The sequence below is a fragment of the Ambystoma mexicanum genome, chromosome 6q (assembly GCF_040938575.1).
Source record: "Ambystoma mexicanum isolate Mex_15411 chromosome 6q, UKY_AmexF1_1, whole genome shotgun sequence".
Lineage (NCBI taxonomy): Eukaryota > Metazoa > Chordata > Amphibia > Caudata > Ambystomatidae > Ambystoma > Ambystoma mexicanum.
This window is the reverse complement of record NC_090937.1, coordinates 584,058,535-584,083,455: the sequence shown is the minus strand read 5'-3', so window position 1 is coordinate 584,083,455 and position 24,921 is coordinate 584,058,535. Positions and strand designations below refer to the sequence as shown.

Below are 24,921 nucleotides of genomic sequence, written 5' to 3'. Positions count from 1 at the left end.
GCTCTCCTTTTAAGTACCATCGCTTTCAATGAGGGAAGGCCCAATTCATGTCTAATCAGGGCCATTGGGACACCCGGGGGTACCCCCAGTATTCGTCACCAGAAATTGCCCTCCATCACTTGTAGCCACGGCAGGTCAAATGAAAGAAGCGACTCAAGGCCATAGATGATCATGGGGCCAAACACTTGGATATATAAGTGACGAGTCCCCCAAAGAGTGAAGCCACCCTGCTTATTAGTAAAAGAAGAAATTAATGAGGTGACTTGCATTGCCCTGGTAATGCGTCCCTGTCTGCAAAGAAAATAATCGCTGTGGGACTCAATTTCCACTCCTAGATAACGATATGAAGGGGCGTAAAGTATGTGATTTTTATGTACCATCAGGTTCACTCGGGATACTCTTTTCCTAGTAATTCTAAGCACCTTTGTCTTATCTAGGTTAATGGTCAAACCATTGATCCTGGCATAGTCCCATAGGGTAGAAGCAGAGCGCCTAAATCCACCTATGGTATTATCAAAAACAACCAAATCGTCTGCGTATGCTAATACTGCACACGGTGCTTCACCAATTTTTGGAGGGCAATTGTCAACCTCAGCTAATACTGCAGGGATTACACGTACAGATTGTAAATGAAGGGTGCTGTAACGCAACCCTGCTTTACCCCCCTGTTTTGAATCACCTTTCTGGTCATATTGCCTTCATGATTTAATCTGAGGCAAGCAGAGGTGTTTTGATGCAAAAGTCTCAGGTAGTATAGAAGACCTGTCGGGCATCCCATTGTTTCAAGCTTAGTCCATAGCCTTGCTCGGGGATGGAATCAAAGGCAGCCTTGAAATCAATATAGAGGGCATAAAGCGAGGGCTGCCCCTTACTTGGCGCCCGTGTACGAAGTATGTCCATAACCAATAGATTATGTGAAGTGGAAAAATCCAGCCTAAAGCCACATTGAAATCTACTGAGTATTTTGGTCTTTTCTACCCATTTCTGCATCTCACTAAGCAGTAATGAGGCAAAAAGTTTACCTGTGATATCAAACATGGATAGGAGCCTATAGTTGTTAGGGTCTGTATGACTGCCCTTTTTGAAGACAGGAATGAGAATGGCTGTTTGCCAGGATCGGGGAATTGTCCCCTGTGCTAAGATCTTGTTAAAGAGTAGGGAGAACAGGTCTGCCCAAAATACTGGGTAGTTCTTAATCACAACATTAGCCAGCCCTAAGACTTAAGGGTAATTATTTTGTTCAATATAGCCTCCACTGAAACGTCAAAAGGCGGATGGATGGGGGCCTTCTCCACAGATCTACTTAAAGTCTCCACCTCCCCTAAATTGCGGCCTAATAAGAATTTTACCCATACCTCCTCGCCAATTGGGTTGGCTAATGGGCCTTTGACCTTCTCTCTGTTCTCATTAAGGAGTGGCCAAACACTGTGGGAGTTTCTAGAGCAGATTGTCTGTACAAGCCTTTGATATCTGTTATTGCTCTCAGCTATCTTTATGTTATTAATACTGGCTCTATATCTGTTTTTAGCTTTTCTTACTTTCTCGCAGTAGAGGACTCCAGATAAGTTCAAGGACTTAAAGCCTCGGATATCGGTTCTCAGCCCTCTCTTGGCATCCCTAATTTCCCTATTATAAGGGAGTTTAATGCCCCCAGTTCTTGACATATGCCCCATTTTAGCTGTGGCATGTTGACCTGAGAATCCTAATATCCAATCTTCTATATCATTTACAGTCATAAGATTGAAATCAGAAGAGTCATCTGAAGCAACAGGTTTAAGAGCTTCAGTGGCCAATCTTATGTTCTTCTCAGACCACACTATTCTTGATCCTATGCAGTTGGTTTGAAAGCTACCAATATTCAAAGATGGAGTGGGAGGGATAGGGAGTCGGAGTGTACAAAGCAGTAACGCATGGTCGCTCCATTTGTTGGGCGTAACACTCATATCAACAACCCTAGTCTGCATCTCGGGGCACATAAATATATAATCTAAGGTGCTAAACGATGATCCATTTGACCAAGTGTATTTCCCAGGCCGATCTCCCAGAGTACGGCCATTAATCATCGTAAGATCCCAGGAAACAAACAATTGCAGCCAGCCTAGTCCTTCACCCTCCCTTTTTCCATGGGTCATCAGACATCTTGCACTAAGATCAGGATTGGAAGATATAAGTGCCTCATCTGTCATATAACAATTAAAGTCCCCCATAACAACCACTGCGACATTGCCAGGTCTTAGCGACCAAGATGACAGTAGGTCCTGTATTGCCTCTTGTAATATATCTCTTGCCACCACTCCTGGGGGGTTATATAGGTTAATTAGGAGAAACCTACCTAAGACACTTTCATCATGGTATTCAACCTCTGCCGCCATAAGATGTTCCTTAGCTTTACACTGAATTTTTCGAGACATAACCGTATTAACTACCCCCTGTGAGTAAACCTCCATAAGGGCGACCCTTATTGCCCCGTTTTGCAAGTGATTGGTGTATAACAAAGCCATCTAGCAGTAAGGGGTCCAGTGACCACGCTTCTTGGAGACAAATGCACTATGTTGAGACAATAAGTCTACAGAGCCCTCCGACCTCAGGAGATGGGCAAATCCTCGGCAGTTCCAAGTAAGTAATAAGAAGCATCAATGGTTCTGTATCAGTCGCGGAAGGGATTCCAACAGCGACTTAAGTACTTGCTGTATTTCAACCAAGGCGAGATTATCCCCTCCCCCAGACTTGAGCTCCTGGGCCGACGGAACAGGTGTGGCAGTGTCCTCAGATTCAGCACAGGGATCCTTCTCCTGCGGGTCCACGTCAATATCGATGTCAACTGCTCTCAATTCTTCTTTGTATTTTCTAATCAGTTGCGCAATGGCCAAAAAAGTACAATGTAAGGCAGAGACGTGGGGGTTAGGGCCCTTCAGGGGTTCGATGAACAGAAAATCATCAGATTTTAAGACGCGAAGTTGAGGTATATGATAAAGTCTGGCTATTAACTCAGAACGCGCCAACCAGGGATTTTTGCCATTGGGGTATAGATTCTTAATGAAGCAAATGAGATTCATATTAATATCCTTCGCTATACTCTTCTGGTCAGGCAGTGTGTGTTCAGGTGGTTCTTCCACCGCCACTGTCCCGGGAGGTTGCTCAGGATATGTTAAGCATACTCGATTCAAGATCTTGCTCTGAGTCTACCAGTGAGACTTCATCTAAGTCCACACCGGTGGACTTCTCTTCAGGTACCAACCAGTCTGTAAGAGGTCCTTTTATCATTGCCGCCCATGCAGCTGCTCTCGCAAGTCTTTTCCTAGCTTTTTTCGAGCGAGTTTCTGGCACAGGCATGGGTCCAGCTGTAGGAGGAGGGTCACTCGTTATAGATATCTTATTTTTAAGTGCCTTCTTTGCCAATCTACGTTGTTTCCGTGAAGGGGGGGCCGAAAGGCTTTGATCTGGCTCTTGATCGTCTACCTCCACCAGTGCTTTCTCAGTTTGAGTGTTCCCGTTGGATTCGGAATGCTCCGCAACCATCTCTACCATAGTTTCCTGCTCTTCGGTCCCCTCAGCTATATGTAGGGCGTCAGCTAGATTAACTTCTGCTTCTTCTCGAGGGAGATCCTTCAGATCTAACGCCATAGTGATCGAATTGGTGTTAGCCAGAATACACCCTGACATTTGCAAAAGTATCTTAAGCGCAAAATGGAGGGCAGCAACCGATGATTGAAGCTCAGCTATCTCAGTTGAGCTTGAGTGTAGACCAATGTTATCCTCCGCCTCATTATCCGGCACATCCTCCATCGACGCCATTGCAAGATTCGGGGAGGCAGATAGGCGACCACTGCTTCCCTCAGCATTATACACACCCGGAGGGGTGCTCATGCTATTTTCTTTCAGGGGCGTTATGCCACTGGATACCATCTGGGGAGTTTGTGTCAACATCCCTCTCTGTATAGTTAAATAGAGATCTAAGAGGGAATTGTTATCCATGTCATTGAAATTAGTAGTATTTAAAGAAATGCCACCACTTTGCCCCGGGGCTACAGTTTCCTCGATGATGGTGGAATTTGTTTCAGGGGGAGGATTTCACAGGGAATAACTCAATAAGAGCCCCTTGCGTTACCGGTTTTGCATATTTAGCATTCTTCTTGGGTTTACCCCCTTTCTTGTTGGCCTCCTTGAGTTCCTTTACAGGTTGAGACTTAGTTTTCTGCAGATTATAAATCGAGTGGGGAGCTCTTTTCCCCGCTGCATATCTGCGGTGTGGCTCACTTTCCGTTAAATGTTTATTTATCCGGATAGAGTAGAGTAGAGCTGCCGAGGCAAATATAGTTATGGGTACTGGGGTTAATAGGGAGAAGTAATTACTCCCAAGTACCACGCAAGGGAAATAAGGTGGTATCCCAACGTCTTCCGAGACCCCCGTAATGGCTCTTCTCACCAGACCGCCCTCCTCTTGCACACACGGTGCGTAAGTTCTACCAGCCCGGATCAAAGGCAGAAACCCGCAGTCTCCGGGACATGCTCACTGGTTCCACTTCTCCTCAGAATCAACTCAGGAACAATGCACCGTGCTATGCTAGAATACGCGTCAGAGGGGTCAATCACCTTAACGATTATGACAGGAGAGACCACCTCCTACTCAAGAAGCCAGACACAAGAACATTACTCTCAACCCCCCGACCCAACTCCGGGGCCTCACAGCCAGGGCACTTGCACCCCCTCCTGCGCCCTGCTCGCCTCTTCCTCCTAAGGACAAAGCCCCCAGGGAAGCGGGAATCAAACGCTATACGGCAGGCTTACCCTATTGTCTGTGATCCGATACACTGCTCCACCTATCCATTCTAGCACCAGCCCATCAGGGAAAGTCCTCTCCAGGGGGGGCTCCACAGGCAGGTAAACTGTAGGTAGACGGGCAAGCAGAGCAGGTGGATAAGTTGCAGGGAGCCGCCGTGCGACGTGAAAGGTGCCGGATCCCGCCGTTCGTTGTACCGTGCCTCAGCTTCCTTGTTTTCCTTGCACCTCTCGTCTTCTCGCGGCACTCACGGATCTGAGGAAAGAACCTCACAGACGTGGGTCTGCGTGTCAAGCCGCACCTATCACCAATGATTCCGTCAGAGGCCGCTTCCGACAACGCAAACTGATTCATTAATGAACTGATAGTGCGTCAAAAAAATACTAACAGTTAAAATGATAACCGCCCATGCCCAGGTAAAGCTGCATAGCAAATATTGCCAGAAGTAACCTATAAAAATAAACAGGGAATACTAAAAGGTTAAAGTTACAACACAAACACAGCAACAAGAAACAAACAACGGCCTTACACACGACATATACGCCCGACACCCGGCAAAAATATCCTACCCCTAACTACGTGGGCCACATCACCGAGACATTACAAACATATTGATAAAGGCCCATTACACACCCACCGCTAACTTTGAACCTAACCAGAATCAAGATCAGCTGGATCCACAAAACTACCCAAGAACAGATCCAGTAGTCGCAAAACACACAAAGTCTCATGAAGCTTCAGGAGTTGCCCCTTTCTTGCAGAGCACACCACGCAACTCTCATGGCTCTGCACACTATCAGTGTCAACCTTATCAGGTCGGCTCTCCCAATGCTTTAGAATCCACTCTATAATGCTGCAAACATCCTCTTCCTGGATGCAGTATTGTTGAAAATAAGTTCCCCAACGGTGGGATACTCTCTCGACACAGTTCATAAGGTTTCCTGAAGACATCACCTCCAGGAGGCTGTGCGCGGGACCCGATTTGCAGCTGCACCAACGGCCATCCATGTTGTAAAGACTGGAGGGGAGTGTCTGTACTCCTGCTCTTTATATGGCAGAGGAGAGGCACAGAGGACCCCAGCCAAGATTCTCTATGGGGTAGCGCTGGTCGAGCATTTAAGGCCTAGCTTCTCAGGAGGTGATGCAGGCTGGTTCGTAAGTACAGTGTAGTCCCCAAACCCCCACAAAGGAATGTCCAGACACTGTAGTAGTTAAAACACAGTCTTTATTTAATTAAGTTCAAGGTTGTGTACACTATCACAATAACTCACTTTGCGCTCAGTGAATCTACAATGGCAAATATATACCGTCCTAAGTGATACCACAATTATTATTAGATTCCTTTAAAGTGCATCAACTGTACTCTGGTTAAATGTCACACAAATCAATTAATAGAGGTAACCAACAATAGACATAGGAGGAAAGCAGTTGGTTAGAACAATTGGCAGAATACTGGCCCCGTTACCTAGACACAGTTCTGTGTGGAGATCCCCCCACCTGGGCAACCTGTAAATAAATATATCATACAAGCCCAGTCCATATATTGTTCACAAGAGTCTTATTTCTTTCTAAAATATTTCTCCCACCCCAATTTAGCTGGAATAGCAGAGTCATCGGGTTGTCGACAGATCCTTCTTGAGCGGCTCCCTTTAAGGCAGGAACCACGGATCGTCAAGATCCCACGAGGAAAAAGGTTGAACGATGACAGTGAGGTGGCAGCTTCGTTCCTAGCAGAGCTCGTCGATGACGGAGCGTTGGCATCCTGCAAGGAAGAGGTGTGCGGAGCACTTTGGTGACGATAGTTCAGGACCGCAAGGAGTTTGAAGAACTGTGGCCCAGCAAGGGTGTCGAGTCGTCGGCGTCTCTGTGGTCTTCAGGTGGCGGGAAACCCACCAGCGGATGCTCCTCGGCGTGTCGGCGGCCTCAGCTTTCTCCGGCGGGACAAAGCGGTTGACGGTGCAGGCGAGAGCGACCTTGGATCAAATATTACTTAGGCAAAGGGAGCACGGCGGCTCTATTGTTGACGGTGATGGACAACAGTGTCTGGGCGCTTCTCCTTGTGATCCTTGTGATTCCGCTGCGGTCCCCGTGTCCGGTCGGCAGCCTGTCGTAGGTCTGTCTACCAGGGAGCGCTGGCAAAGATTAGCAGTGCACGATGGTCCCTCGTTGCTCGGGAAGAGGGCGCCTAACCAGGTCCTCTCTGGGTCAGTCCTTGGAGACACAGCAGCTTTCAGATTGAGAAAGTAGAGCAGTAGCAAGACTTCTCTTCCAGCAGGGCTTCAAGGTTAAGCTTCAGTTTCAACTCCAGTTTCTCTTCAGCTTCTGAACACAAATTCTAGCAGTGAGAGGCCCCCAGATATACTAGTTGATCTCCCATTCATTCTGTTGGGTCACACACAGGAAACCAATCGGTCAGAAGGGTATTCTTGCAGACAGGCAGCCAATCAGGTGCATAGTGCATTCAGGCCATTCACTTCTCTCCAGACACTCACAACAAGTTATGTGTATTGGGACAAGTACCCAGCCATTCAACACTCCACATTGCATTCATACCAGTTTCGGGCAGGGCTGTCTCATTCATTGTGTCAAACACCAGAAACTAGACATCCACAACAAGAAGTGTATATTTGTCACACACTCCATTCAGCCAGGTCCCACCCACAGGGTGTATCCACAACATACAGTCACTGGGAAGGCTCCTGCCAGTCTGGCCTGGACTTCACAACAACACCATATATGGAACTTCCACCCAACAGCCAGTCAGGGGGAAGGGACAGAGTCAGGGCTTCCCATGACTCTTGGAAAACAAGGTAACAGGCGATAGAAAGCAAGAGGCCACAGGGACCATCTTGTTTCCTATCAGGAATCAACTGATTCCAATGGCAGGGCCTGGGTATCCCAAAATGGAGGATACTCAGAGCACCAGTCAAATTCAGCATGGAGCTGCCACCAGCCCATGCCCTGCTCTGTGGGCCACACACAGGTGCCCAGAAACATACACTAGGGGCACAGGGTTGTAACCCCGCCCTTGGGTGCCATAAGGGTATCCCATGGGTCTGTACACCAAACCAAAAACAGGAAGAGCTGCACTGCCAGGAGTCCCACATGGACTCCTGGGCAGAAATCAATACAGAACACAAATGAAAAAGGACTACAGGACAAGGACAGGGAGGCCCTGCCCCTCCAATGCATGTCCAGCATCACACATGTGACCTGAAGACACCAGTGTTTGTTGCTGTGACATCGCCATTAGTTCGGGAAACACCGCACAGACAGGATGTCCATCCCTCAAAACTGCAGGACGGCCCTGGAGCTCTGTGCCCGCTGTCACCTCTTTAAAATGCATCTCTGACTCCCTGCTCACCTGGGCCACCCGGACCCCATGAGGAAGATGGAGACGCCCTGGATGGCGGATCGCTTGCCGTCCCCCACACTGTGAGGACACACAATGGACCGGGAAAGGAGCCAGGGCCTCTGTCACCGGGTCCAGGCTGCTTCCAAAATGCCTGAACGTAGGCAACTTCGATGGGCTGGCTCGCCTCTCGCTCCCCACTGCAAAAGGAGCATTTTCACAAACCGGCATAGGAGCGAGCCATGACTTTTGCTGGGCACACTACTGGGGCTCAGCACCCTCCTTAGGCAGAATGCAGCAACTTAAATTGGCTGAGACATACATTTGGGTGTGGGGAAGAATTGCAGGGGCAGTGTTCACGCTCTGCTACACCCCCTCAGCAGCGCTTGCATCGGGATCCTGCTGCAACATCCCATTCTCGTCTGCCGAGAAATAACAAGGTGCACTTCTTATGGTAAATTATTATCACGCTTTATTGTCCATGGTCTGCCACACGCTTGGGATTAATAGGACAGCAGGAGTAATGGATCACAAAGACAACACGTACATAAGTATGAAACAATGTGAAACACTGTACTTACCCACACCCGTCAGCCAGCCACTCACAACCACTGACCAACAGTCCCGATTAGAACCTTGATGACACCACGTTCCAAGCTCTGACATCATACGAGTAAGACACATTGCTACAGAATAGCTGCCAGCCTCACCAACATTTGAAAAAGCATGCATGAGGGGGAGCAAGAAATATCTAAGACGTTCCATTTCAGCACTGCAGTCTCAATGTCAGGGTTATGTCCAATATATAGGTACGGCAGAGAAACAGAAACACAGATCTCCCGTTAAGTAAATTAACTCTTGTAAATATTGCAAGTGTCCACATACTATGCATGAGTAGCTAATCCATTCGCGTTTTTTTCTTTGCATTATAGACTTGTAGTCCTATGTTTATAAAAGCAAAAGTACACATATCATAATGCAGTCACAGTAGGCCAGGTACTCACAAGTGGAGTACATTGAGATCTGGGGTATTGTGAACCACAGGGATATTATTTAGGGGTCTCCCTTGCTACCCCTAAGAAAATATTCTTTTTTTTTTTAATGCATGCTCCTGGGCTGTGGCCAGAGCCATGTGGCTCTTTGCTTCTGGAGTGGCTGGCTTTCTTGTTCAGGCCTCTTAAAAAATTAAAAAAAACAGGGATTCTACAAGTCTAACACTTTCAGCAGTGACCCTAAATAGGAAAGCATAGGAATACCAAATATTTTCTCTTTCTGGAATTCTATACAATAATTGCTACACTCATTAAAGGTTTATTTCAGGCACACTTCAGGGGATGAGTCACTGATTTAGTCTGTTTTTAAACACCTCAACTCAGCCTTTCATCCTTCTGATGTCGATAAATGAGTACCAACACAGGTTGGGTGATATTCTATGTATATTTGTTCTATATAAAGTGCTTAAGCGTAATAACATCATTATCATTTGACCATGGACGTCTGCTTGCATTCACAGTAGTTTGGTAAAATAGTCCTGTACACACTGATCTTAACGATACATATGGCGATTGATTCCTGTATGAAATGTATATCACATTATAGTAATATCGTAACCATATTTTTCCTAGTGTACTTAGGAACAATGCTATGTGATGGCACTGTTTTGTCAAGGGATGAAAGGCTGTGTTCCATCGCTTCCTGCGATATCACTTCGGGGGTGGGGTCAAATGATATCACTTACTGTGATTTCATCAGAGGTCAAGGGTCGTGATGACACTTTCACCACCCCTGGCATTTTGGTGAAAATTACGTCCCTGGTTAACCAGTGCTTAATTAAAGGTTTTAACACTATTTAATCTATGTCTAGTTTAATGCACATCATTTAGTTCCATGGCCTCTAATGAAACACAAGTATCTGTACTGTGTACAATAGGTGTCTGTAAACGTGTTTTTTTTTTGTTGGCGAAAATATGCTACATACCACGCACTACATTGTGTTCAGAAAAAAGTTCGTAACGGTCATAATCTTCAAACCATGGCATGCTCTCGATTGTAATGTTGTTTTGCTACAAACGAGAAAACAGAACATGGCTATGCTAGGTATTGCTCTTATAGTATATTCGCCAAACGAAACGCTTTCCAACTGCTCTGTCTGAAATCTATCATTTCAAAGCAGAATAAACGAAAGAACATTGTATAGAAACAATTGTCTCGGTCAGTGTTTAGCACAGTAACCGGTGTCTATAAAGAGGGTGCGTCTACAAGCTTTTGTACACATCCCCGATAAGCTGCGCATGTGCAGGATTTGAGTGAGTAACGCTAATGCAGTTTACAGAACCTCTGACAGACAGTCGCTGATACAGTCGCGTGTGGTTTTACTTTTTGTTGTCTGCTGGGGTGGAAAGTGCCTGCCAGCGGAAAGAGCTTTGCACAGAAGCCGGTGAGTGCGAGGGAAAGGAAAAAAGTTCGATTTTAGCTTGCTTTCAAAGCCAGAGATTAGATTCTTTGCTACGCACGCTCCTGAGATGCTGTCTGTACTGAGCTGAGAATTCTACGATGACAGGTTTAAATAATATAAGCGCAATAGCCCATGAAAAGGAGCGCAAAACTACCGGAAGTTTCGTAAACAAGGCGGAACCAAACCCAACGCCACACAAGAATGTAGATGTGTTACAAAAAAATAAACGTGTACACAAATCTGCCACTAAATGCAAAGCATTACCATATGTTTTTTAAAATCCTAAAACAAAAAATCAAGTCCTAAGTAAATAGACCAGTACTGGGACTCGCCTTTGAATACTCTTATGTTTAATTGGTTAGGCTCTGACTGCTCTAGCAAACATAAGGAAAGTAGTCTACATGACTGGAGGTTTGCCATGTATGATTATGCAGCTGGCAGCCCACTGCATTCAATGAGCCGTGTGGTTAAAGGGTTGTCTGGGCAACTCAGTGACCCCTGCAGGCATTTCTTAGGCTATGCCCCTTAACGAGACACCCCCAGCCCCTCAAGTTACCACCCCACTTAAAGCACTGGCAGTCTACCTAATGTAATGCAAAATTATGTAACATCCATCTGACACATTAAGTCATGTCAAATGAAAAAATCAACATCTTAGAAATATAAAAGAGGGCAACGTATGGATCATACAGTTAAAACAAGCGGTGGCAGCTGCTGAATTAACTGGATGGCTGGAAATATTTCCTATGAAGGTGCGTGAGGGACGGAGCCTAGCGGGTGAGCGCAAACCAACCAATAGCGTTTGACGGTTTCTCCCCAACCCAAGTTTTTATTTTATTTAAAAAATAATAAAAATTGTGCATTTTATATCATGCTTTCTGTGAAACATTGAGTAAAATGCTATACAATTTGCAATCAGGTTTTGTATTTTATTTATTTTTAGCATTTGTTGGTGGCAGCCAAGACCCTGAAGTATCACAGAGCTAGAACAATTACAGTACATTATTACAGCTACAGTACATTGTTACGAGACGTTGGTATAGTAAGATAGGGACATTTTGTAGAGTACTTGGTATCGGCTTCTACCATACATGCCAAGCCTCCCGATTTAGGCGGGAGACTCCCGATTTTTGAATGAAAAATCAGCCTAAAATAATTATAACTCCAATGCAATCCTATGGGAAAAATACTTTCTCCCGATTGCTATCGTGAAATCTCCCTCACAGGGCCTGATGAATGTTGGCATGTCTGTTCTACATATTTGTTAAATAAGGCAGTTTTCAGTTTCTTTCGGAATGTGGGGTAGGAGGGTTCTTCTTGTATAGAGGGGGGCAGAGAGTTCCTGAGGGAGGCAGCGGTGACGGTGAAGATTGCTCCACCGGCTCTTTGTCTGTTGAATCTGGGAGTAGTCAGTGATATGGTGGAGGAGGAGCGTAGATAGTGTGGTTTGGTACTCCTGTTAATGCATTGATTAAGGTAGGAGGGTGCTTTGTTGTGGATGCAACGATGGTTGATGGAAAGGATTTTGAAATCGATGCGTGCCTTGATGGGTAGACAGTGGGCCTCTTGTCTAGTTTGTGAAATGGGGTCTGAGCGTTTTAGGTCCCAGACTGCCCAGAGGGCGTTGTTCTGCAGCAGTTGGAGTTTGGTCAGGTTTTTAACTGAGGTTCCGGCTAGGATGGCATTTCAATAGTCTAATTTGCTCCCAATGGTGGCTCTATCTATCGGAAGGCTGTTTTCAGGGGAGAGGAATTTCCTACTAAAGTTGATGAGCTTAGTTGAATACATTGCAGAAGAGGCAAGCGCGTTGACATGTTTATGCATAGTTTGTTCGATATCAAGGCAAATTCCTAGGTTTTGACATGCTTGGAGACAGAGGTTATATTGCCATCAATAGAGAATGAGGAAAAGGAGGGAGGGGTCTAGGAGTTTAAGGCGGTGAGGGGAGCCAATGATGAGGAGTTCAGTTTTGTTGTCATTCAGGCAGAGATGGTGGTTTGGCATCCATGCCTGAATAATGCTATAGACAGGGTTGATATGGTCAGATATGAAAAACAATATGTATTTATTTTATTGTTTAAACGGCAGGCGAAGCATGAGAGCAGCAGAGCACTTGTGCGTAACCAGCATTTGGGCTGGCATCTTTTGACAATAGTGCATAGCTCCCAACCTTTTGTGTCGCCAAGGCAGGTGAAAACACCCAATACTTTTTACTTCTTGGCGGGTGACAACCCATTGAAGTGATTGGGCGTATATGGTGTTTGGCGGATGATCCAGCTGATTGCAAGGCAGATGACACCCGCCAAAAGCGTTTGAGTTGAGAGCTATGATAGTGCAGTACTGTGAGTTGAGGTCTGTGTGTCCATTGCAATTAGCCCTTGGTCAGGTGTTGAAAAAGCCATGTTTTGAGATATTTGTGAAATTGGAGAATTAAGTGGGCCTTCCAAGCTGACACCGGCATTGTGTTCCAGAGTGGGGGTGCGTGACAAGAGAAGTATTGTTTGTGAGTCCTCTTTTTGCAAACGAGTTGAGATTGTAGCCGGTTGGTCAATTTGCTGTATGAGGAGTGTGTGCCACCAGATATATGGAGCTTTGCTGCAGGTACGCTACTTGTGACTGCTTTGTAGATGATGCATGCAGTCCTGAACAGTATCCTGTCCTGGAAAGGAAGCCAATGGCGTTCATGTAGATGGGGTGATTCAGTCAAATTTATGTGCACTGTAATAAGACGTGCTGCACCGTGGTGGACTCCTGTTAGAGGAGCCAAGTGAGCAGCTGAGAGCCCCGTCAGGAGGGCATTTCCCCCATCGTTGTGTAAGACCACAAGCGCCTGCACTACGGTCCGGAATTCCTGCGGCGGGAGGAAGGGTTTGATTTTGAGAAGGGTGGAGATTCGGAGACAGGTGGTTAGGGCTTTCTTGGCTATGTGTTTCTGGAAGGACTGGCTGCTGTTAGTGGTGAAGACTAATGATTTTGTTGAGCCCGAGAGTTGTTGATCAAATCCTTCTAGGCGCATATCATTGAGCCATTGCTGGAAATCTTGTTTAGGGGTAGCTCGACAAGCTTGAATGCAGTCTTGACTAGGTTCAATTCAATGTTGGGTTTTGTTTGAGGTAGGCAGTAAACTTCCAGGACTGGATGATGGCTAGGTAATCGGTTCTTTGTGATATTACCGCATTTTGAAAGTCGAATACCAAAAAGACCAATTTCTTTTTGGTCGTTTTGGTGTTGCTTTCAAAATGCCATAATAACATGTTGGGCGCCCGAACCGCACAGTGCCCTCTTTTTTGGGGGGATGGGGTATTTGGGGGTTTTCACCCCCCAAACCCTGTTTCACGCCACCTACCCCTCCTGTCCCACACCACACTTCCCCGTCACACTCACCCCATTCATGACATTTTTAAAAATATTTTTGAACTCGCATCCGCTCCCATTACCAATACATACATTCACACACCTCTCCCTCTCATACATGTACACACACCTAAACACTTACCTTGCTTCCATGATGTCCCTCGCCTGACCGCACCTGGCAGCCCCTCCGTGCACTTGTGTGCGTCGCATGGAGCAGCTGTCATTCCCAAACTGGCTGCACACCCATTGGAGGATAGCAATGACGAACAAAGGTAAGTGCAGATGAGGTTGGAGGGGGTGTGTGCAGAGAAAGATTTAGGTGGCTGAGAGAGGTTTTTGGATCTATTTAAAAAGACCGAATTAACGGTTTTTCTTTTTTTTTTCTTTTTTCCGGTCATTCTAAATCGATCTTTTTGCGTTTCGGCCTGTGAAAACTATTTCTTCACCTAAAACTAGGTAATCGCGGAAACAAATGATGTCCTGCACGCTATTTACTCTCATGTACAACTGAGCATTGTTCATGTATTGCTGGATAGCTATATTAGAATCTTTGAGAAGAGTGCCCAGAGACTCAATGTAAAAAGGATTGGTGAGGCAATGGAGCCTTGGGGTACTCCTCAGGAGACCTGGAGCTGGGTAGAACTCGACAAGTACATCTGGACAGCCTGCCGTCTGCCCGAGAGGTAGGAGGTAAATCAATTCATGACAGTTCCAGAGAATCCTGTTGGCAAGGGGGGGGATGCGGTGGTCAACGCTGTCCAATGCAGCCAAGAGGTCAAGGAGGCATGAGTCGGCCTTATTCATGATTTGGAGGGCATCATCCACCACCTGGATGGTAGTTGTCTCAAAGCTACACTTGGGTGGAAGTCTGACTGATAATCATTTAGAAGGTGAAGTTGTTTGATTCGTGGAAATAGTTGTGTAGCAACTACTTTTCCAAGATTTTGCCAACAAACAGGAGGTTTGTAATGGGCCAGTATTTGACCTTGTCGTCTGGATCTACGGTTGCTTTTTCAAAAGAGGTTGTATGAAAGCAGTCTTGGGTGTGCCCGGTAATGACCCTTCTGTGAGGGAGGAATTTATGATGTTGAGGAGCGTGACGAGCGCCGGAGCCGTCAATTGTTTAGTGATGAGGCCAGGATAATACATCAGAGTAAAAAGTAGATTTGCGGGAGGCAATTCAGGGATAGGAATTGGAATTTGTTGATCAGTAAGAGCGAGTGTTTGTTGGCTGAGCAGGCATTCAGCATCGCCAGGTGGATGTGGTCAGTGCTTTTTGAAGGTTTTCTGGGGTGTGCTACAGAGGCATGGTGCACCATTCAGAGGAGGGAGAGAGAGAGAGAGAGAGTAGAAGGGAGAGATGCAGGCAAAGGAAGGAAGTTGGAGAGAAGGCAAGATGCGGTCAAAGAGAAGGAGGTTGAGTTGTGGACCCTGAACCAGAATGGTGCCAGTGTTACAGACATTAACGAAGCAACGAGAGGATGCGAAACTAGTCAAGAGGACTTCCCACTTTGTGCCACAGTTAATAAAGGAGTGTGAGGAGGGAGGGAGAGTGGAGATGAGATGGGGGTCTAGAAATCAGGAGAGGGTACAGAGAAAAGGATATAAGTAAAAACCTCTCTAGAGGAAGCACGGACATAGGTGTCCAGGGTTTGCACTCAGGATGTTTTCTTTTTTGTGCTTTTTCCTGCCAGTCCTGGAGTGAGATGGGGGGGTAGGTGATAGTGTAGCACTTAGAGATTATAGAAGTGATGGAGAGAGCCATAGAAGGGCAGATAATTTAGCCAATCAATGAGGGAGGAGTGGCAGCACTGCACAGTTCTGGCAAATCTCACTAGCAGGCCTAGTAGATTGAGTCTGAGAGAATAATCGAAACCAGCAGGAATAGAATTGCATTGGAGAGTGGCACAGAGATGTAAAAACGTTACACACGTAAAATTAATTTTAAAAATGAAGGCAGCACACAATACAATGCAGATGGTTCCCAAGTAATGCTGAACAAATATTTGAGTAATAAATGCAGTGAAAGGAATTAAGTTAGTTAAGGTGCGGATGCAGGAGGTGAAAAACACTAAAAATGCCTCAGGAGAGATTGTTATGGAGGTCAGCCAAACTCACTTTCATCACTGCAGGGATCGTGGGTGGCCTTTGAACAAGTAGCAGTGGAGCAGTCCAGGAATTAGTCCGTGGTACAGATCATAGTTAGAGTTGTAAATCTGTGGCTCTCCAGGCCCTCCTCGACCCGAAGAGACACAAACGGAGCCTTTGATTGTGGGCCTTCGAGTTAGGGGCCGGCTTACGCCTTCTGGCTCCCGATTGGTCAACACATGCAGGGCACAAACCAATCTGGAGGTAGATGCAGTCAGTCAGTCAGTCAGTCAGCCCAGCACTGCAGCAGGCCAGAGACCAGGGGGGCCATGTTGGAAGGAGCCATTAGCATCACACCTCGTGGTAGAGGCACAGTCAGCCAGTACAACAGGGCATTAGTTGCAACACGAATCACACAGCAGCTGACACTCAAAGCCCAACAGGGCAAAGATGAAAAATGGTGCGCACAATGTCGCACTTGCGATACTTTTTCAAAATATGCCGGCACAGCAGGGCTTACCTCTTCAGAGAAACAGCATGATTCACATGCAAGGAAAAGAGAGGAATTAATTACTGCGCAACTGAGGACAACATTGCTTGGTTAGACGATTGACATTGACATGAGTCTGTTTAACACCGTTAATATGTTTTACAACTAACATTTTAGGTTTAATTTGACTTTGTTTACTTTGCATTTCACTCTCCTCCTGATAATCCATTTGTGATCAAAACTGGTTAAGGGAGTGGATGTGTGCCCTTACTGTACAGGAAGGACGTTTTGAGGTGTACCGATCATAATCATGAACATTTGCTTTGTATGTTAATACATCAAATGAAAATTCAGTTGCTAAAAGAGTGTAATAAAGAGATTTGTGTTCTCAAAAACATTATGCAGGGTTTTGTCAGTTTATGGGTTAGCTGCCTTTACTATACCTATAGATAAGGCCAGTGTTAAGTCTTTTTGCGCCGTGTGCACATGAAAATGTTTAGTACTGATTCAAAAGTGCAGCAGTACCCTTATTGTTACATTTTGCATGATTGTTTATTTAGCAGGACACACCCAACACTGAGCCCACAATTTTGGAGATGATTATATTGAAGCAAAATGTTAGATGAGAGAATTATAAATATAATGGAGAAAAAAGCAGAAACATTGGGTTTCTCTGTGCAGGAGACAAATAGAATTCACTGTTTTATCAAGAAACTATGCATTTTAGATCCAAACAAAAAGCTAAAACTTTGGAATTGGTATTAAATAAATAATTACACACAATCACATTAGGTTATTCTCATGAACTGCAACGGATCTCGCGTGGCCTATGGCTCTATCTCAGATCAACTTTATGTGGTGAAAGTAAAGAATTTGTGGTAAACGATCTTAAATCGATGCTCATTAGACCTCATACTACTTATCATTGGTGAAATGTCAAACACCTTGGAGCAGATTTACAAGGAGTTTAAAGAAATGAAAGCAGATTTACTAGACGTATAGCAAGACAGAACTGGATGTACATCTTCCAGACAATGATGCAAAATTGAAATACTATAAAAAAAAAACGGAATCTAAGAAATTAAGAACATTTAGGAAGGATAGTTTTGACTATAAAAGCGATGAAGTATACATCTGAATATTGAGATTTTCCAACAAAGGAGACCAATTTAAGAGTCAAAGTGGTTCATCAAACTTTTAGAGTGGAGGGATGGAAGAGAACCAGGAGACTGCTATCGATATAGACTGGTGAAAAGTACACCTGGAACCTCCAAAGCAGCCTCTTAGATAAGATATTTTTTAGATCAGAGGCCACAAATTAGGAGAGGGCGATCCAAGAAATGCAACAGGAATATCGATACGATACAGAATGAAAACAACCCGATTGTCAACACATCATCCTGACCGCTTTATAAAATAACTAAGGCTGTTGAGAGACTCAGACTCAAAAGGAACAGTTTGAAAACCTGTATTTATAAACTTTGTTGGGTTGGTGGAATGCCTAACTGGCCCTAACTCTAAAGGGGTGGTTCCCTCAACTGATGCATTGAAGGGCCATCGATATCCTTAAATCCAAAACCAAAGTACGTCTGTGTCTAAACCTATGCTTGCCCTCACTCCTAGACAAAATGTGGTCACAGATCTTCTTAAAGAGAAATTGGTGGATAAAAAGGAAATGTAAACCACAGCTGGTTTCAGGTAGTCTTACCATAGGTGAAGTTCTTGCAGTTCAAAATAGTTAAACTCAAAAGGGTTGCCATTGGAACCTTCCACGTAGGGCTCTTGCCTAAAGTTAATCGAGTTCACAATGAATCTGGGTCTCTTGGGGTTCCCTTCCGCAATCTTCGATCCTTCAAGTTCCAATCAAAAAGACACAGTTCCTGTTGGGCCTCTCAGGGTTCCCTTCCCCAAGGTTTAGACCTCGCTTTGCAATGTTCAACAATGTCTATGGTGGGCTTCTCCGGGTTCCCTTCCCCAAGCTTAGGCGTCTCCGGTTTCACACAAAAGTTCATCGTTTTAACACACAGTTTTTTCCATGGGCTAGTGTCATAGACGTTCAAAAAATGCTGGGCTTTGGCCCCTCCCTGGCGCAAACACTCTGACTCCTGAGCCCTCTATTTGTACTCTTTCTTCCTTTTGGGCACATTTCCCTCTTGTGCTCTTTTCCACTCTGGCTTTGTTTCTCTTTCACTTTTCACCTTTCTTTCCTTCTCTGGTGCACACCTGCACCCTTCTCTCTTCTTTGCAGTGCCTCTTGCTCACTCCTCTTGATTTAATCTTGCCCTTGGCACACTCTAACCGTGCCCCCTTGCACCTTCCTTTCTTTGTATCGTGCCTCTTGCACTTTTTCTTTTCAACCTGTGGGTCTTCTGTACCCTATTTTCCAGCTTTTGGGTCACGCTCACCCTTTCTTTGCTTTATTTCACTTTATCTTTAACTTTTCCCATCTGTTGAGTCGCTTGCATCCTATTTTCCTGTTCCAGGTCACTCGCACCCGCTCTTTGCTTTCCTTCATCCATTTTCACTCTGTCGGGTCGCTCGCACCCCTGCTTCGTGCTTCGTGGTGCTTGCACCCTCACTTTACTGTCTTTCGCTTCACGCCCCTTGCGCACTCTGCTTTTCATTGCTTTCTCTTTCTTTCCACATACTGCTATACTTTCTACTTTCTTCTTCAAGCCGCCGCTCCCGCTCCAGCCATCCTCACGCCGCTGGGTTCCTCTTATTCACATCGATATTCACCCAGGCAGCGCAGCGCGGGTGAGCAGCTCCCCGGGATACGGGGTGTGAGGTCAGGGTCTCACCATCTGCCCCTCATGCACCCCTGGGACTGACATCTATCCCAGGGGAATGAGCACTTTCCTGGACACGGCCAATAAGCAGCACCATGCCTTCCAATTCCTTGATATGATATTTTATTACTAGCGTGCATATACACAAGTGTTTCAAGGTGCAACGAAGCAGAGGAGGGCAACAAGGGGGGACAAGATCGATCTTATTATGCCCAGTGACATTGAGATCGCGCAAGTGCGGGGAGAGGGAAGGAGAGAAGTGCCAGTGGAAGGGGAGGAGGAGCAAGTGCAAGACATAGGATCAAACATTGAAAACAAGAAGTGCGGCTAGCACGGGGCAGTGGAGGGTTAAGTGCAGAAAACACGTTTCAGATAAGTGCAGGTAGGGGGATTGTAGGGTTGCAGATACAGCCCCAAGTGCAGGGTTGCCAGGAGGCAGTCCAGGTGTGCAACTGGGAGGGCAGGGACCTGGGCCAGTGGTCCAGAGGTTAGCCAGGTAACCAGTGCAGTGTTAGACAGCAGATCAGCAAGGTAGCAGAAGAGAGAAGGCAGAAGCAAAGAGGAAAGTCTTGAGCTGCTTCCGGAAGCGGAGATGGTTCTGCTCAAGTTTCAGAGAGGCAGGGAGGCTGTTCCAGAGGGAGGCACCAGCCGAAGAGAGACAACTGCCCCCAACTCATTGCTTGGAACAGTGACAGACCCTCAAGGAGTTGGAGTTGGAGGTGGAGGAGCGAAGAGCTCGAGTAGGAATATACTTAAGAAGATAAAGTTGGTGATATTTTGGTCCCAGGCCCCAGAAGGCCTTGTGGACAATGCAAAGGGTCTTAAACGTGATCCTTGAATCCACTGTAGCCAATGGAGGGATTTCAGTGCCCGAGAGATACAATCCCTGGGCTTGAGGCCAAGGACAAGTCTTGCCGTCCTGTTCTGGATGAATTGCAGAGGACGGAGAGTAGAGCCAGGCATATTTAAAAAGAGGCTGTTACAGTAGTCGAGCCTAGAGAGAACCAGAGCTCTAGAGACTGTGAGCTTCTGGGGGGGGGGGAAGGAGAGGAAAGGAAGAATACCTCTGTCGAGGTGCAATTGGTAGTTTGACTTCTTAGAGACTTCGATAATATGAGGAGAAAAGGAGAGTGAGGAGTCGAAGATAACCCCAAGGTTCTTAGCCTAATAGGTGGGAGCAGAAGGAGGAGCAGAGAGTGGCGTAAAAGAGGGGTGCAGCTGTGCCGATGAGGAGGATCTCCGTCTTGCTGGCTTTCAGGCAGAGATCATTGGTGGCGCACCTATCCTGGATTGCCAACAGAAAATCCGGGATGAGAGAAGGAGAAGAGGCAGCAGAAGGAAGCCTGAAAGCGAGCTGGGTGTCATCAGCATAGCACTGGAAGTTGGAGCAGAGAGCAGCAATGAGGTGGGTGAGAGGTGCCAGGTATTGTTTGAACAACATGGGAGAAGGGTTAGATCCCTGGGGAACACCATAGGTGGAGAGAGAGATAGAGGAAAGGAAGGACCCAAGTTGAACCTGGGAGGGACCGTCAGAGAGAAAAGAAGTCAGCCAGGCCGGAGCCTGATCAGTGATACCCAGGTTATCACAAAGCTGGTTGAGCAGGATGGCATGGTTGACCGTGTCAAAGGCGGAAGAGAGATCAAGTAGGATGAGGGCAGAGGGGAGATTAGAGTCAAGGTTATAGAGCGGGTCTTCACAGATGTTCAGGAGAGTAGATTCCGTGCTTTTGACTGCTCTGAAGCCAGACTGATGGTGATGGGGACAACCAGCAGATTCAGTGAGAAGATTGAGCTGGGAGATGGCCAGCTCTTCCAGGAGTTTGCCCAGGAAAGGAGTGATAGAGATAGGGCGAGAGTTAGCCGGTAGGGAGGGGTCGGCTGAGGGTTTCTTGAGAAGAGGGTGCACAAGAGAGGGCTTCAGGGGGGAGGGGAAGGTTCCAGAAGCAAAATAGTGGTTTCAAAAGTCCACCAGGGCTGGAGCAAGGGTGTCAGTGTAGTCCTTGATGGTTTTGGAAGAACCTGTTTTGATGAGGTTTTCATAGACCTCGTCAGTGGAGAAGAGAGGGAAGGCAGAGAAGGGATGGGGGTTGGCCACAGGGGGACTGGCGATAGAGGAGTGACAGGAGGGAGAAGCAGGAGAAGCTGAGAGGGTGGACAGGATGTCCTAGGTTTTAGAGATGAAGTGAGAAGCCAGGGCCAAACAGTGGGCCTGGGAAGGGACAGGAGAGGTAGACACTGCAGCAGGATTGGCCAGCTCCTCACAGATTTTAAAGAGTTCAGCCGAGTTGTTAGATGCCGCAGAAATGTGTGCTTGGATGTGTGCTCTCTTCTTAGTGAGGACAGAGAGTCGGTATTTCCTTGGGAGCAGGCGGCAGGCCAGTTTGTCAGAGGATGTACAAGATGCCAACCTTGGAGACACGGCTCCTTCGACACGCTGCGACCCCTCTGGTACACTGTGCCAGCGTCTCAGTGCCCCGTTCTCCTCCGGTCCTCACAGGCTTATCGTGCTACTGCGTTCCAGTTCCAACCAGCAATCCAAACTCGTTTTCACTTCTTGGCAGAATTGCACCTTTTATACCTGAAGTGATTGTCAAGTGGAGTCAGGTGTAAATGGTTTCTTGTTAATTTGCCTGACCATGCCTGACTCTATCAGTGGGACAGCCTACTGGTGTTACATGGTAAGCCTCTCTTTGTAGTCTTATGTTGTTTCTATGGGTAATCCTTATTGCTCCCGATCTCCTCTTCTCTGTCCCAGTACTTAAATGGGGTGTGCTTGGAAATATTCCAGTAAGGCTGAGAGAGAGCGGTTTGGTGTATTATTGTGAAAGGGGCAATACTATGTCTCCCCCTTGGATATTCCCCTCCTAGTCCCCAATGACCCTAAACTCAGGTAAAGCTCCCTTTCTTGTCCATCCCCAGGATCTGAATTCCTGGCCACCAGAATGGAAAATCCCTGGGGAATAGGTGGGCGAACACGGCAGGTCCTCACAATGTACTTATGGATTGCATTTTGTTCTAACATAAACAGCGGGTTGCTTTGAAGTTAAAATGATTTCACTTGTTGAGAACGATCAATTTAAATACTTTTTTTTATTGATCTACAAGATACACAGGCGGATGAAAATGAAGGATACTTTGAGTTTAAAAGGAAAATACTTTTTTCCCACCAATTACCAAAACTCTCGTAGATCATTTCTACAGGTGAATGGGAGGAATTGCCACCTGGTAAGCGTGTATAAGCCATGACTTGTTTTATTTTTTAAATAAAAAAATGATGCAGGTAATCCCATGTCCTTTCAGAAGCTATATGTCCAAAAATAAAGTGTACACCTGTTCCCTGCTGCATCAGTAGTCTGATCTGAAACGCCTGCTCTCCAATGGCAAAGAGCAGGTTCAGAGGTCACTTCTGACACCTTTGTTTATGGCAAAGTTTCCACCACCACAGCGGCTGCATTTAAAACATGCACCTCTGTACCAAAACCCTATAATTATGAGTCTACTGTCCTGGTGGAAGATGCATTTTTAAATGTAAGCATATCTGAGTTCTAGTAAGGTGGATGGTATTTCTTATTAATATTACCGCTACAGAAATTTTATATCACACATGGCAGCCCAGCTCTCCCTTGAAAGCATTATGTATATTCTCCCCAGACAAGCTGTCCTTGCTACTGCTGAGGAATGTAGCTTTCAGGATTGCCTCACATTGTTCCTTTGTTATGGCCAGTAACTCCCTCCCCGGAGAGACATCCACTCCACAGGGCACACCCATTCACAACAGGAGTAGCCTCACACAAGGGTGCTGCATGTCTAAAGTCATTTGATTCTATTGAGAAGGGAAGGGGGCATATGTACTGTAGACAGAGGGAGCTTTTTACAGCTAGAGGAAGGTTCCACCATCTAGTTTCTCTCTGCATCTGTCTTTCCTTCCTGTCACTTTGGGTGTGATGTCAGAGGACAAAGTTCACATGTTCCAAGAACAGGGATTGGACCCCCAAAGCAGGCTGGCTTTAGTCTAATCACCTGTGGACATTTGCCTTTAAAAGAAGGGGTTTGCCACTTCTTCTTTGATTCACTTTTGGAAAAACACGTAAACAAGAATTCATCGGAACACTACATATAGACAGTTGATCTTTCCAAAGTCCTCTGCCAGTGAGGTGAAGACTGTGTCCAAAGTTGAGGGAAGCTCTGTCCCTAACCATTTCATGGGACCAGTGGGTGTGAGCCTGTGTTGGGACAAGACCTGCCTCTCTGCCAGCTACAATGGTAGCAGTGACTTCACTGTGGCAAAGAACACCTGAAGTTGTGTACCATCCTCCCAACTATCAACTTCAATACATGCATCCATCATAGCTAAACCCATCCATTCAACTATTCTAAAAGTATCAAGACATTTCTGCTTTGCATCCAAAGTTTCATAAAATGATATATACATGCATCATTATTCCCACTCGATGTTACTAAAATCTCCCAGTTCTACTCCTACAGCTATTCAGTGCTTCTGTCGTAATTGATCGATGGAAGGACATTACAACAACAGATGTTTAATATTTTCAATGCATTGCTCTTCATATAATCTACAAAATCGAATCTCTCTGGGGATGTTAGTCCAGGCTCCCTTTGCCTCTAACGTGGTAGTCATATTATTCAATTTTATTTGAATGTACTCGGAAACAGAGAACTTACCCATTGGAGACCAATTGCGATCCATGATATAATGCACAATGTTGAGTGATTATTTTGTGTCAATTTAAACTAGAGAATGTTCCCTACTATGGGCGAATAACTGTTCACATGCATTACTCTGAAAAAGTTTGTGAATCATACATTTTTTTAGGTATCACCTATTTTACCCAGTAGTTGAAAATACAATGAATACTTGTAATTATGCTTCCCCCGAATCAGCATTTCACGTGTCTCTATCACATGCCAAATCTAGCACTGAGCAGAATCCCTGTGAGGATTATGGAGTTTCCAATAAAGAGTAAAGCACTGCAGAAATAGCTATCCCCTAATGCAAAGTAAAAAAAGTTAAAGGGAGTGTGGCAGTCCCTCTACTGAGAACGAACATGGGTCAAATACCCTGTTCTATGGAACTTCTTCCACTCAGGAGGGTCTACAACCACGTTTTAGCTATCTGCATCTTTCAAAGAGGACAAATAACAATTTGCATATCAGTCTTTGTCCCACCCACAAGGCCAGTCCAGCACCGAAATGCTAGGCAATTCTCCTCTGAACAAGTGTACCATCAGCAACCGCAGATACAGGTTTCGGACTTGTTGCACCTCCTCAGTGATGTGAATGCATCTGATATTAGATTTCAAGTATATATAATTGGCCAGGGTGTTCTTCAAGGCTGAGCGCTCAGTAGCAAATATCTGATTAATAGCCCAAATGTATGCAACAAACATTAATATAGGGATGATCTTTACCAAGTATAGCTTAATTATTGTCCCAACATGATATCCATAACGTTGGTGAGTAAATCCCCCAATTGCTCCCGTTAGCAGTGTCATCTTAATTTGTACACTATCAATGTGTGCCAGCCAGTTGAGTCCATTGTTCACCATTCACCCTAGATACCAGTAGACCTTTAGTTCCTCCACTTTCTCAGTG

General features: G+C 45.8%; 1 protein-coding gene across 3 annotated transcripts in view; it reads left to right on the top strand.

The window, feature by feature from the left end:
- The first annotated feature begins 10,406 nt into the window (after positions 1 to 10,406).
- The window catches only part of LOC138516154 (bifunctional 3'-5' exonuclease/ATP-dependent helicase WRN-like), a 264,929-nt gene continuing 250,414 nt past the window's right edge, over positions 10,407 to 24,921 (top strand). Inside the window, exon 1 of one of the 3 annotated variants that reach the window (XM_069631062.1) lies at positions 10,407 to 10,569. The gene's annotated coding sequence lies outside the window, so the exon portion shown is untranslated. The remainder of the gene's footprint in view (positions 10,570 to 24,921) is intronic. The other 2 variants (XM_069631063.1, XM_069631064.1) reach the window with 2 other exon arrangements.